Genomic DNA, 13608 nt, shown 5'->3' with positions numbered 1-13608 from the left:
ATTAGTATGAAAATAAATTATATTTCTATAACCCAGTAACAAGAAAACAGCAAAAAAATTGTGGAAGCAATTCCACTTACACTAGCTCCAAAAAGGAAAGAAAAATGCATACATTTAACAAAAAATTGTAAGTCTACAATCAGAACCACAAAACATTGCTGAAATTAAATATTTAAATAAATGGAGAAACATTCCATGTTCCTAAACTGGAAGACACAATATTATCAAGATGACAATTTTCATATTTAATTTTAATTTTTTCCCCTTCCTACAAAAATCCAGCAGTCTCCTCAGTCTCCTTTTAAAATCTGCCAAGTTGATGCTCATATTTATATAGAAATCCAATGCACTTAGAATAGCAAAAAACAATATTGTAAAAGAAGAACAAAGCTGGAGGACTTAAACATCTTGATTTCAAAACTTACTATGAAACTATAGTAATAAATGCAGTATGTGGTACTGGCATAAAGATAGACATATAGATCAGTGTAATAGAATTGAGATCCAGAAATAAACCATTGCTTTTATTGATTTTTCAACAAATGTTTCAAAATACTTAACTGTGGAAAATAGTCTTTTCAATAAATTGTGTGTTCAAGTAAATGTTCACATTAAAACAGACTGAATTTATACTTTTAACCCATACCATAATAAACAATGAAACACAGACCTAAAACATATACAAAACAATACAGGAGAAAATTTTGTGACCATAAATTAGGCTACAAGCTCTAACATATGACATCAAAAGCATGTTCCATCAAAAATGATAAATTTGAAATTATCAAAATAAATATTATTCAAAAGACTCCATTAAGAAAATGAAGACAGGCCACATTGAGGAAAAGTATTTTCACATGTCTGATAAAGAACTTAATCAGAATGTATAAAGAATTTCATAACACTAAAACTATGAAAACAACTCAGTTTTAAAATAGAAAAAATTTAAATAGATATTTTACCAAAAAAAATCAATAGCTAATAAACATGTTAAAACATTCAACATTTTTAGAGAAATGCAAATTAAAACTCCAGTGAGATGTCACTATATGCCACTAAATGGCTATAATTAGAGACAGGCAATAATGTGTTTTCAAGGATGTAGAGAAGTCAGGACCATCACATATTATTGGTGAGAATATAAAATGGTATAGTTGCTTTGGGAAACATTTTGGCAAGTTCTTAAATGTTAAACATAAATTTACCATTTGACACAACAGTTACACTACTAGGAATTTACTCAAAAGTAAAAAACCATACTCATGCAGGTATGTGCACAGTATTCGTAACAGCATTTTTATATCCAAAAACTGGAAAAAATCCAGATGACAAATAAAAAATGAATGAATGGATAAACAACTGTGGTATATCCATATAAGGAGATACTTTTCAGCAATACAAAGTAAAAACTGATGCCTCCAGCTTTGTTCTTTTGCTTAGGATTGTCCAAAGCTCCTTTTGGGCATCATACTACCTGACTTTAAACTACACTATAAGACTACAGTAACAAAAACAGCATGGTACTGGTACAAAAACAGGCAAATAGACCAAAGAAACAGAATAAAGAACTCAGAAATAAAACCACACATCTACAGCCATCTGATCTTCTACAAACCTCGCAAAACAAGCAATGGGGAAAGGATTCCCTACTTAACAAATGGTGCTCAGAGAACTGGCTATCCATATGCAGAAAATGGAAACTGGACCCCTTCCCTCTACCTATACAAAAAATTAACTCAAGATGTATTAAAGACTTAAATGTAAAGCCCCAAACTATAGCAACCCTAGAAGAAAATCTAGGCAATACCATTCAGGACATTAGCATGGGCAAAGATTTTATGGTGAAATCTCCAAAAGCAATTGCAGCAAAAGAAAACATTGACAAATGGGATCTAATTAAACTAAAAAGCTTCCTCACAGCACAAGAAACTATCATCAGAGTGAATGGACAACATAGAGAATGGGAGAAAAATTTTGCAATCTGTCTGACAAAGGTGTAACATCCAGAATCTACAAGGAACTTAAGCAAATTTACAAGAAAGAAACAACCCCATTAAAAAATGGGGAAAAAACATGAACAGACAATTTTCAAGAAAAGACATACATATGACCAATGAACATATGAAAAAAAAGCTCAACACCACTGATTATTACAGCAAGGCAAATCAAAACCACAATGAGATACCATTTCGTGCCAGTCAGAATGGCTATTATTAAAATGTCAAGAGACAAGACTATACTTTCAGGGATCATTTCTGCAGTTTGTTACTAGAGAAGTTTCTCTGAAGGTGTAGAGCACCAGAACACATGGACACAGGGAGGGGAATATCACACACTGGGGCCTGTAGGGGGGTGGGGCGCTAAGGGAGGGATAGCATTAGGAGAAATACCTAATGTAGGTGACAGGTTGATGGGTGCAGCAAACCACCATGGCATGTGTATACCCATGTAACAAAACTGCATATTCTGCTCGTGTACCCCAGAACTTAAAAGTATAATAAAAAATAAAAATAAAAAATAGCATGCTTACAAAACTGAGACAATTTCATAAAGGTCCTCTGTCATCATTTTAGTTGACAGAATTCATTATATTTTCTTTCCTCAAAACATATCATCAAGTATGATATGGCAGGTACGCTTTTAAAAAAGGGAGGGAGAAGGGAAAAGACAGGAGGAAATAAGATTTTTAAAAGTGGAGTTGGGAGGAGAATAGAGGGGAAGAAAGAAGGATGAGAGAAGAGGACAGAAAGGGAAACAGGAAGAGGAAGAGGGTCTAAGGGGAAAAGAAGTAAAAAGCATGCCTATGAATGGTTAGCGCTGTCTTACTATACAGGATTAAAATGATGAAGTATTGCTTCTTGGCCTTTGGCTAAGATAAAGTATAAAAGCTGAAGTAGTTGCAAAAGGGAAACAATGGTTGAAACTGTTTATGTGCAAAATGTTTTGTTTTAAATAAAGGAGTTTAAGTTAAAATGTCAAGAGACAACAGATGCTGGCGAGATTGAGGAGAAATAGGAATGGTTTTACACTGTTGGTGGGAATGTCAATTAGTTCAACCATTGTGGAAGACAGTGTGGTGATTCCTCAAAGATTTAGAACCAGAAATACCATGTGACCCAGCAATTCCATTACCAGGTCTATACCCAAAGTAATATAAATCATTCTGTAATAAAGATACATGCACACATATGTTCATTGCAGCACAGTTCACAATAGCAAAGACATGGAATCAACCCAAATGCCCATCAGTGATAGACTGGATAAAGAAAATGTGGTATATATACATGATGGGATACTATGCAGCCATAAACAGGAGTGAGACCATGTCCTTTGCAGGGACATAGATGAAGCTGGAAGCCATTAACCTCAGCAAACGAACACAGGAACAGAAAACCAAACACTGCAGGTTCTTACTTATAAGCTGAACAATGAGAACACATGGAAACAGGAAGGGGAATAACACACACTGGGACCTGTTGGAGGAGTGCAACAGGGGAGGAGCATTAGGAAAAAGAGCTAATGTATGCTGGGCTTAATACCTAGGTGATGGGTTGATAGGTGGCAGCACACCACCAAGGCACACATTTACGTATGTGACAAACCTACACATCCTGCACATATACCTGGAACTTAGAAAATAAAATAAAATAAAATAAAACGATAAAACAATTCAAAAAAAGAGAGCAACAACTGATACATTCGGCAACATAGATAAACCTCAAAATTAGGCTAAGTGAAAGAAGTCAGATGCAAAAAACTATATTGTTTAATTCAAATTATTTAAATTGTCCAAAAAAGCAAATTTACAGTGATAGAAAGAAAGATCAAAGGCAGTATAAGGCTGAGGGTGTGTGGGAGGGTAGATGCATAATTGCCAGGCAAAGTTTTGGGGTAACTGAAGTGTTCTGACATTGGGTTGTGGTGAAGATTGAACAATAGTACAATTTTGATAAAAACAAAGATAATAGGGGAGAAGTCGGTTCCTTTATTGAGACACCTCACTAAGGAGGTCATAATGGAGTTAGGACCTGTAGGATGGGAAGGATACAAGCTACGTGAGAGTATGGAGGCAAGGATTCAGGTTGTCAAATAACCTGGGTTAGCTTCCCAAGTAAAGACAAAGATCCTGAGAAGGTTTTACAAGAGCAAAAGAAAGAAGATACCAGAGAATGCCCTTCTGATCACTGGGGGCCTCTGGTAGGGAATTTTGTCTCTTAACTCATTAGGCAGCCTTTTATTATCTGCTTCTAGCAAGGGGACTTTATAGGCATGCAGGTGGCCACACATTCAGAGGGGCTGGGGTTTGTTTAATTATTTGCTTTCGCTGTCTTGAAATTCTGAATACGTTTATCTTTGAACTTGGATTTTGTAAGTGAAGCCCAAAGGGGTGATGGAGAATTCATGTTGGTAGAGAGAGAAGCATAATATGATGTTCTACCATTATTAATTACCACTCATTTACCTACAATGTTTTCAATGCCCCATGAGCACAGAATTCCAGTGGAACCACAATGCTTGGGAGTTCAGTGAGAGTCAAAATGAGTATTATTCAAAGTAACAGAGTTATGTCTATGTCTGAACATGGAGAATGGGAATGCTGACAGCCCAACAGCCCTGAGATGGCACACTTTCTATTTGAACCACAACTTTCTTTGAATGCAGAAAGAAGGCAAAGATGTTCTAAGAAACACAAACAATAAGAAACGATATCATAAACTTTCTTACTCATGTTTCTTTCCTGTATTAGCCAGTGAATTACACTGAATATGATAGAGAAGGAAAGGCAAAGATAGGACAATCCTTTTCTCTGGGCCCTTTCATTTCATCAGTAAGCAGACTGTGGAGTGTTGGTCGTGTGTGGGCACAGCACAAAGTAAGACAGTTGAGTTAGTTTCCTGCAGCATTTTCACTCTTCTGGTAATAACAAAATACATATGCATATATGAGCTACAAAATAGAAATAGTGTAATTTCCTTGATTCCATAACTGAGTGAAATGTTCTTATATTTGCATTTTGAAACTGACATTATACCATGTAAAGATGAACAGCAAACCTCATGGCAATAAAGTAAAACTTCAATTTTTTCATTACTTAGAATAACATTAGTTAGCAAATTAAAAATGTAACAGATTTAAAGTTTGTAGAAAATGAGAAAAAAGCTAACAATTTTATTATCTTTATTGTCACATTTTACCATACATTACTAATAAAAAAATCCATGATTTTTATTTTGTATTAAGCCTTGCAAACGAAATGGCTAGTTGTAATTGCTGAGAGATTTTACCAAACTTACTATTCTGAGGAGGTTGGAGGTTTAAAAATTCTACCTTGCCTAGATGCTATACTTTTCCCTGGTTTAGGTGTATGATCAGAGGTGAGATTTGCTTGTGTGAGTTATTATGAGACAGTGTTTAATTCCTTAGATTTATAATGTGCCTTCAACTTGAAAAGCTAAATCTGGGCTTGCAAATTTTGCCAATAAATAATTGTCATTGTCCTGTCTTTGCTGTGAAATTGACTAAGACTTTTGAGAGCAGCCTTCTGGGCAATCAAAACCAAACTGCTGCTTGCTCACTCCCACATCCCACAGTTATTTTGGTATAAGCATATATGGCAGATTTTCACTGAAAAAATACAACAATACAGTCATTCTTCAGTATGCATGAGGGATTGTTTCCATGACCCCCACGCATAAAATCTGCAGATGCTCAAGTCTCATATAAAACAGTGTAATATTTGCATATAACCTATGCATATCCTCCTGCACACTTTAAATCATCTCCAGATTTCTGATAAGTACTAGTACAAGGTGAACACTATGGAAATAGTTGTATTTTCAAATTTATATTATTTGTATTGTATTATTTTTATTGTCATATTTTTATTTTTTTCCAAATATTTTTGATCCACAGTTTGTCGAATTCATGGATGTGGAACCTGCAAATGTGGAGGACCAACTGTATTGCTTGTTGGAAATTTGAGTTCTTTATATTTACTAGATTAGGGATTTTCTTTCTTTCTTTCTTTCTTTTTTTTCATGTCAGGGGTTATTTTCTTAATTTCTTTTCTCTTTTTTAACTTGTATTTCAGATTCAGGATGTACATGTGCAAGTTGGTTCCTGGGTATATTGCACGACGTCGAGGTCTGTGGTATAAATAATCCCATCACCAGGTACTGGGAATATTGCCCAACAGTTTTTCAACATTTACCCCCACCTCTCTTCTCCCACCACTATAGTAGTCCCTCATCTTTATGTCCATGAATAGCCAATGTTTAGCTCCCATTTATAAGTGAGAACATACTGTATTTGGTTTTCTGTTCCTGTGTTAATTTGCTTAGGAAAATGGCCTCTAACTGCATCTATGTTGCTGCAAAGATCAGCATTTCATTCATTTTTGTGGCTGCATAGTATTCCATGGTGTTTGGGCAAAAGACATGAACAGACACTTCTCAAAAGAAGACATACACATGGCCAACAGACATGTGAAAAAATGCTTATCGTCACTAACTATCAGAGAAATTCTAATCAAAACCACAATGAGATACCATCTAACATCAGTCAGAGTGGCTACTATTAAAAAGTCAATATACAACAAAAGTTGGTAAGGCTGTGGAGAAAAGGGAATGCTTAATTTTTTACTTATCCTACACTGTTGGTGGGAATGCAAACTGGTTCAGCCACTGTGGAAAACAATTTGGAGATTTCTCAAAGAACTTAAAATGGAACTACCATTCAACCCAGCAATCTCATTACTGGGTATATGCCCAAAGAAAACCAATCATTCTACCAAAAAGACTTGCACTCATATGTTCATCACAGCACTATTTATAATAGCAAAGATGGAATCAACCTAGGTGCACATCAATGGTGGATGAAATAAAGAAAATATGGTACGTTTACTGAATTGTAGAAGTAAATTATCTTCATCACTACTTGCTACAAAATCACAGAAAACAAATAAACAAAATATAAACAGTAACAAGACCATTGACAGCATTGATCAAGCTTATAAAAATTACCTATTTGTGTCCTCTTTAAAAATTACCAAAACATCACCGGGAGCAGTGACTCATGCCTGTAATCCTAGCACTTTGGGAGGCCATGGCGGGCAGATTGCCGGAGCTCAGAAGTTTGAGACCAACCTGGGCAACATGGCAAAACGCTGTTTCTACTAGAAATACAAAAAAATTACTGGCCGTAATGGCATGTGCCTGCAGTCCCAGCTACTTGGGAAGCCAAGCACGAGAATCACTTGAACCTGGGAGGCGGAGGTTGAAGTGAGCCAAGATCATGCCACTGCACTCCAGCCTGGGTGACAGAGTGAGACTCTGTCTCAAAAAAATAAAAAATAAAAAAAAGAAAGAAAGAAAAAATTACCACAACACTACAAGAGAAGAAAAAATCAGGCAAAGATTTAGGCAAACTCCAGCAAGAGCAAAAAATATGTATTTTTTTCTCTAAATAAATAAAAGAAGAAGTAATAACTGAAAGACAGCAGTGTGCTGAGCTACCAAAAGACATTGCTAAATTTGTACATGATATTGCAATGAAAAGGATTAGGGCAGCAATGAAATTGTCAAAGGGAACAATTTACTAGGAGTAAAACTGCTTGAGTCATAGACCATCTTGTTTAGTAATCAAAAGCACACACAACAAAATAAAACATAAAAAACACACACTCAACAGCATAAAGAGAGTTAAGAAGTCATGAAGCGTTTGAAAATAGCAACCAGATTTAAGAATTTTTTTTAAAAAATCATAGGATTTTTAGACTTGGGAGGAACCAACCTTCTATCTTTCCAGCATTCTTACTTAATTACTTCAATTGCAGAAGACCCTAGTAATTCCGAGATCCAATACAGATGTGGTTGCTTTAATACCTCCCTCACTAACATAACCTTCCTATTTTCATTCCTTCGACAGAATTACCAGGGCCTATTACTTTAACCATTATCTTGCCAAAGCCTTCTAATTTATTAATTATTTTTGTCTCCTCTGAAATGCAACTTACCAATCCTAGATAAATCCAGCTATCTGACTTCTTCATATCTGCGATAGATATTATAATGTTTAATGTATTATAAGACTGTAGAGATAAGTGCTATAATAAATCTGTGTAACTCCAATTGTTTTCATCACTTAGATTTCTTTGTTTCCTTAGGAATTTTTCTATTTTTTTATTTTTTATTTTAATATTATTTTTTATTTTTCTAATAGTTTTTTTATCTGCATCTTCTAATTTCCTGATTAAATTGTCAAAGAAAAAAAGGGCCAGAGAGTGTTAAATAGGCTAGGAAAACTTTATTTAAGCCTGTTAAAATAGAGGAGAGAATTGAAGTTAACTCTGCAGAAACAAAAGGCATGAGGGTCCCTAAGCGCTGGGATGAGATAGAGGAAAATACTGAAGAACATCAGGCAGGAGATTCGTGAATGTGATTGGGCCATCTGATTTGCTAAATGGTGTTTCTTAAAGCTAGGCTCCTACTTTTTCACAGAGAATGAGATACTGGGGCAAAGTGGTGCCTCCCAGGTTCTTGAAAAAGACTTTCCTAGTATGTAAACTGGCAAGAGGCTTGGAGAACCTTTCCATCCCAAAGAGGTAAGAGAACGAATTTAGAATAGAAAGTTTTCTCCAGTAAATGCTCAGAGAAAATGAAGGTCCAGGGCACGTAGGAAGAAATCTGTCTAAAGTTTGGTCAAGCTGAGGGAAAATATAAGGCCTTCTTGGATATCCCCACCTGTCCCCACTCAGCTAATTACTTCTACTTCACATTAGTCTTTCATTATACCTATGAGTTAACTTATCTTTCTTCCCTGGAAGGTGCTTTTCCTCATTTGTGCACACGTCTGTCCAATCTAAGCTCCTTTCTCTGTGCCTTGCCTTGCATTTTATCTCCTTGATTTGCTTAGTGATATCCATTAATTTTCCTTGTATTCTCTTACATTTTCAACCTCTTAGTCTCTATTTGTTCCTTCTTGTTAGCATCAAATCATTTTTAAAACAATAACAAAACAGCCAAATCCCATTTATTACACCATTCTCTTATTCAACTTCTCTTTAGAGCCAATTTTACTTAAATATTTTATCAAATCACAGTCCTCTAGTCTTAATTTCCTACTTCTACACCCACGCATAATTTTTCTCTGCATCACTTATATAAGTCTTATTTTATAATAAAAAGCAATGGCCCTTTTGTTTCCCCTATTATATTTGATATTTCAATATCATTTTGAGGCACTGAATATACCATTTGCCTTGTTATTTACTTAACTACCATAATACAGTATTTTTTTCATTCTACACTAGAGGATCAGACACTTTTTGTTTTTTCACAGAAGGTTTTACTCTGTCTTTTCCCAAATGCTCATGTTATAAGAACCATGTCCTTAACACTTATTATTTTCTTTTCCTCTGCTTATACTCTCTAGCATGTTGCATTCATGCCTGTTATCATTCATGGGCTAATAGATTCTAACTACATATTTACTCCCATATCTTTCTCCTGAGTTTCAGACCATACATAAAAATTATCTCACTATGGACATACATGTGGCACAAAACTAACCCATTAAAAACTGAACTCATAACCTTTGTCCTTCCACCCTCAAAATTATCCTTCCATTTCTCTCCATTGTTTTTTAGACGGCAACATTTATCTAACAGAAATCTGGGAGTCGAGGATTTACCTCATCCTTGACTCCTTTCTCCTTCGCTTATTTCACTTCAAATGCCAAGACATGTAGTTTCTAAATGCTCTACTCCCTTAAATCTGTCAATTTTTCTCTATTTTGAGTATTGATTTTCTCCTTTAGGTCCATCTAGATTACTGTAATAGCCTGTCTGTATTTAAGTTTGTCCCCCTCTTGGAAATTATTTACCTAGCATTATGTAATCTGGCTATTTTATCTACTTCAAAACTTTTGATACAGTGTTTCTTATTTCAAAAACTTTATGAAATAGTTAAGCAATTACTACTACTTACCACTTCAGGCAAATGCTCCTTAATCAACACCAACTTCTGTACTAGATTTGTATCTATCTTAATTGTCTTTTAGTTCTTCAGACATTAAAGGTCTCATAGCCTTGAGTTTTGATATTTTCCTTTTCTTCTGCCTGAAATACACTCTCTACTCCCTCCCTTTACACCACCTCTCACTGGGCCTATTAGTTAGCTGTGCTGCAATAGCAAATGTTCAACAACAGATATATTTTTAACTCACTCATTTTGCATGCTGCCTTTATGGGTCAGCTACTATGACTTTACTAAAGCGTAAAGTATTTTAATCATTATTGCTTTTCCTAAAATTCGACTAAAAGACTCATTTTCAGGCATTTTTGTCTTGATGGAATTTTTTGTTTTTTTGTCAGTACCTTGAAGACTATGTTAGGATCAGTATGAAATGTTGAACTTAATGAACATCTTAGTATTCAGGCTACCCTTGATGCCTATTATATAGATTTAATGTATAATATATATATATAGTAGATCTTTATTTTTATGTTTTTTTGCATTACATGTTATAATTTTCATTAAGAAAAAGAAAAGCTGAAGGTAGATCAGCATATAAAAATCATCTCTTTTTTGCAGAATTGACAGTAGTACCTTTATTAACTTTTAAAAGGTTACGGTAAGTATATTTCCTCCTAATAAGGTCAAAAGAAATCCAGAACATCTAAAATAAAGACTTGATTAAGTATGTTTTAAATTACTTCTTTTTATTATTATTTTACTGCATTCCCAAGGACACAGTGTAAAGTGAATTGAAGTGAAAAAATTTTAGTGATCAATATCATCATAACCCAAATTACTTTGAATCATTTGCTCATCTCTATTATGAGCAACTTGAGTTGACATTTTCTATATCAATTAACATTATACTGAATATACTTCAATTTAATTTTCTCTAAATAACTTTTTTATATGCTACATGGAACAAGATCTTGCTATGTACCCTTCATTTCCAGTTTATATGCTTCAGTTGAAAGATAATTTGATTGCTTTTCTTTTGTGTCAGTTAGGGTCTTATTATAAGTTTTTCACATAAATATGAAACTCAAAATTGAGTTTATAATTCCCTGTGTAGAATGACTTGGACTAACAATGTGATTATTTTAGTGAATATGAATATTTACCTCTCTTACAAGACATAAAAGGAAAGGAAGCCCTGAAAGTCAAAAATTCAACTTGCAGATAACCATCCTAAGATCTGCACCATCCCCCAAAACTTAGTGAAAATTTTTTAGTCTCAGCCTTAATTTATTCTCTTGGACTATTCTAGTAGATGGATAAGTTATTTCTCTACATTTAGACATGCTATGTTTCAGTTGATTTCTTACAATTGGAGTGATATTTCTGACTTATAATGTGATGTTATCCCTTCATTAAAGCTATTCATGGTTTCTTATCACAAACCTGTAAGCTTTTCAGTCTCCAAATCCCTACATCATCATTCTTGCTATAGTGTATTATTTGTTCTTATGTCAAAATGTCTTGATTTCTACTTCTCCACACAGCATCTTCTTTATATCAGGAATGACTTTTATATATTTTTTTGAACTGGTGATACTTTTTGTCATTTTTTATGACTCAGTCTCTTTGATTGTTACGTACCTTCTTTCATCATGAATTTTATAGCTTATCAATGTATATTTATTTTTAAAAACTACATGGTGTTAGATAACATGTCAAGTCTTGGATAAATAATAACAGATGTGGTCACTCCAAACTTGTTATGAAATACAATAATCAAGAAATGCCTCTTATAAATATAAGTACATAACTGGTGAATAATGCTATAAATAAGAGGAATATGGAACCATGATACAATATAAATTAGGGAAATTATCAAGGCACTGAGTTCAGGAAAGCCTTTCCAGGAAAATAATAATTAAACTAAAAACTAAAAGATGAGTAGGAGTTGACTATGTAAAAGAAGCAGCAGAGACCATTCCAGCAGAAGGACTAGCATATGCAGAGACCATCTGGTAGAATTTTACTTGAGAGATAAGAGATTTTGAAATTGAGTAAATACAGCCAGAGGGAACAAGCATGAAAGGCTACAGCATTTGTGAGGTCCAGACCAGTTCATGGATTTGAAGAGTTAAATGTTTATCTTAAGAATAATGAGACACTATTAACATATTTTAGGTAGATTAACAAATTAGGAGAGTTGCTTTTTTATATAATTTTTCGTGATGGTATTCAGATAACTAATTGTAGGAGACAAAGAATGAGTCAGTGGTTTTGATTTCAAATGCTTCACACTAGAGGGGCATTTTGGAATTTGCAAAGGCAGTTTACATAATGATTGGGGTTCGCTAGTAAAAATTAGTGAATGAGAGGCAGCAGTGTTAGATCACAGAGCTCAGTTCTACACAGGAAAATATTGTCCTTCCAGAAATTAACATACTTTGAATAATGTGTTTTTATTTATCTAGATAAGATCACAAGTATATTTTACATAAAGCCAAAAGTGTTTTTTTTGTGTAGTTTTAATACACCAAATATTATATGCAAGTAGTTTTGCTATCATTTAATTTTACATAAATGTAACTATGGTGTAAATCAAGGAAAGTTGTATTTTGCTGTATTCAAAATAAAACAAGAATTAATCATGATTGTAAAAAAATTTATTGCTGACAGGAGTACACTAATGATGTCAATACACATGCTAATGATACACCAATAAAACATGCCTGTATAAATGTACTTTTATATCTGTTACATTTATTATAATTCTAAATACATATTAATATTCTACTTTAGTAATTATTTCACAAGGTAAAACAAGTTGAAAAGTATCAACAATACTCAATTGAACATTGAAACTGAGTTGTTTAATATTGTTAATAAATTAGCAATTACCCTGTGGCAACACAGTTTCGTTTTTCTATTGAAGCAGACATCTTCAGTATTAAAGAATTTGCCAAGGAACATTGCTAGTAAACTGAAAAAGATATTTTACAGAATAAATTTGAAGTTTGTATTAAATGTAAAGTTTGTAATATCGTCAATGTGATGTTTATAATGTCTTTTATTTAGTATATAACGTCCCGTTTTTGTTTTTGCTTCATAGTACAAATTATTAAAAACTAAGAAACCACATACTACCATGAAAATAATAAAACCATTCCTGTAAGAGGCTATGAGGCTGGGTCTGGTGGCTCATGCCTGTAATCCCAGCACTTTGGGAGGCCAAGGCGGGCAGATCACGAGGTCAAGAGTTCGAGACCATCCTGCCAACATGGTGAAACCCTGTCTCTACTAAAAATACAAAAAGTAGCTGGGCATGGTGGCGCATGCCTGTCGTCCCAGCTACTTAGGAGGCTGAGCCAGGAGAATTGCTTGAACCCAGCTACTGGAGAATCTGAGGCAGGAGAATCACTTGAACCCGGGAGGTGGAGTTTGTGGTGAGCCGAGATCGCACCACTGCACTCCAGCCTGGTGACAGAGCGAGACTCCGTTTTTGTTTGTTTGTTTGTTTGTTTGTTTTTGTTTGTTTTGTTGTTGTTGTTGTTTTAAAAAAGAGGCTATGAGTATAAAGGGATAAAGGGCCAAAAAAAATTTTAAATAAAATTTCCACTGGCAATACCACTCTTTCAAA

General features: G+C 34.2%; 1 pseudogene; it reads left to right on the top strand.

Moving 5' to 3' along the window:
- The first annotated feature begins 2230 nt into the window (after positions 1–2230).
- On the top strand, positions 2231–2310 carry LOC112436947 (small nucleolar RNA U3; annotated as a pseudogene).
- The last annotated feature ends 11298 nt before the right edge of the window (positions 2311–13608 follow it).

This window comes from Pan paniscus, chromosome 14, assembly GCF_029289425.2.
Source record: "Pan paniscus chromosome 14, NHGRI_mPanPan1-v2.0_pri, whole genome shotgun sequence".
In the NCBI taxonomy this organism is placed as follows: domain Eukaryota; kingdom Metazoa; phylum Chordata; class Mammalia; order Primates; family Hominidae; genus Pan; species Pan paniscus.
The sequence above is the reverse complement of the archived record's forward strand: the minus strand, read 5'-3'. Positions and strand labels throughout refer to the sequence as shown.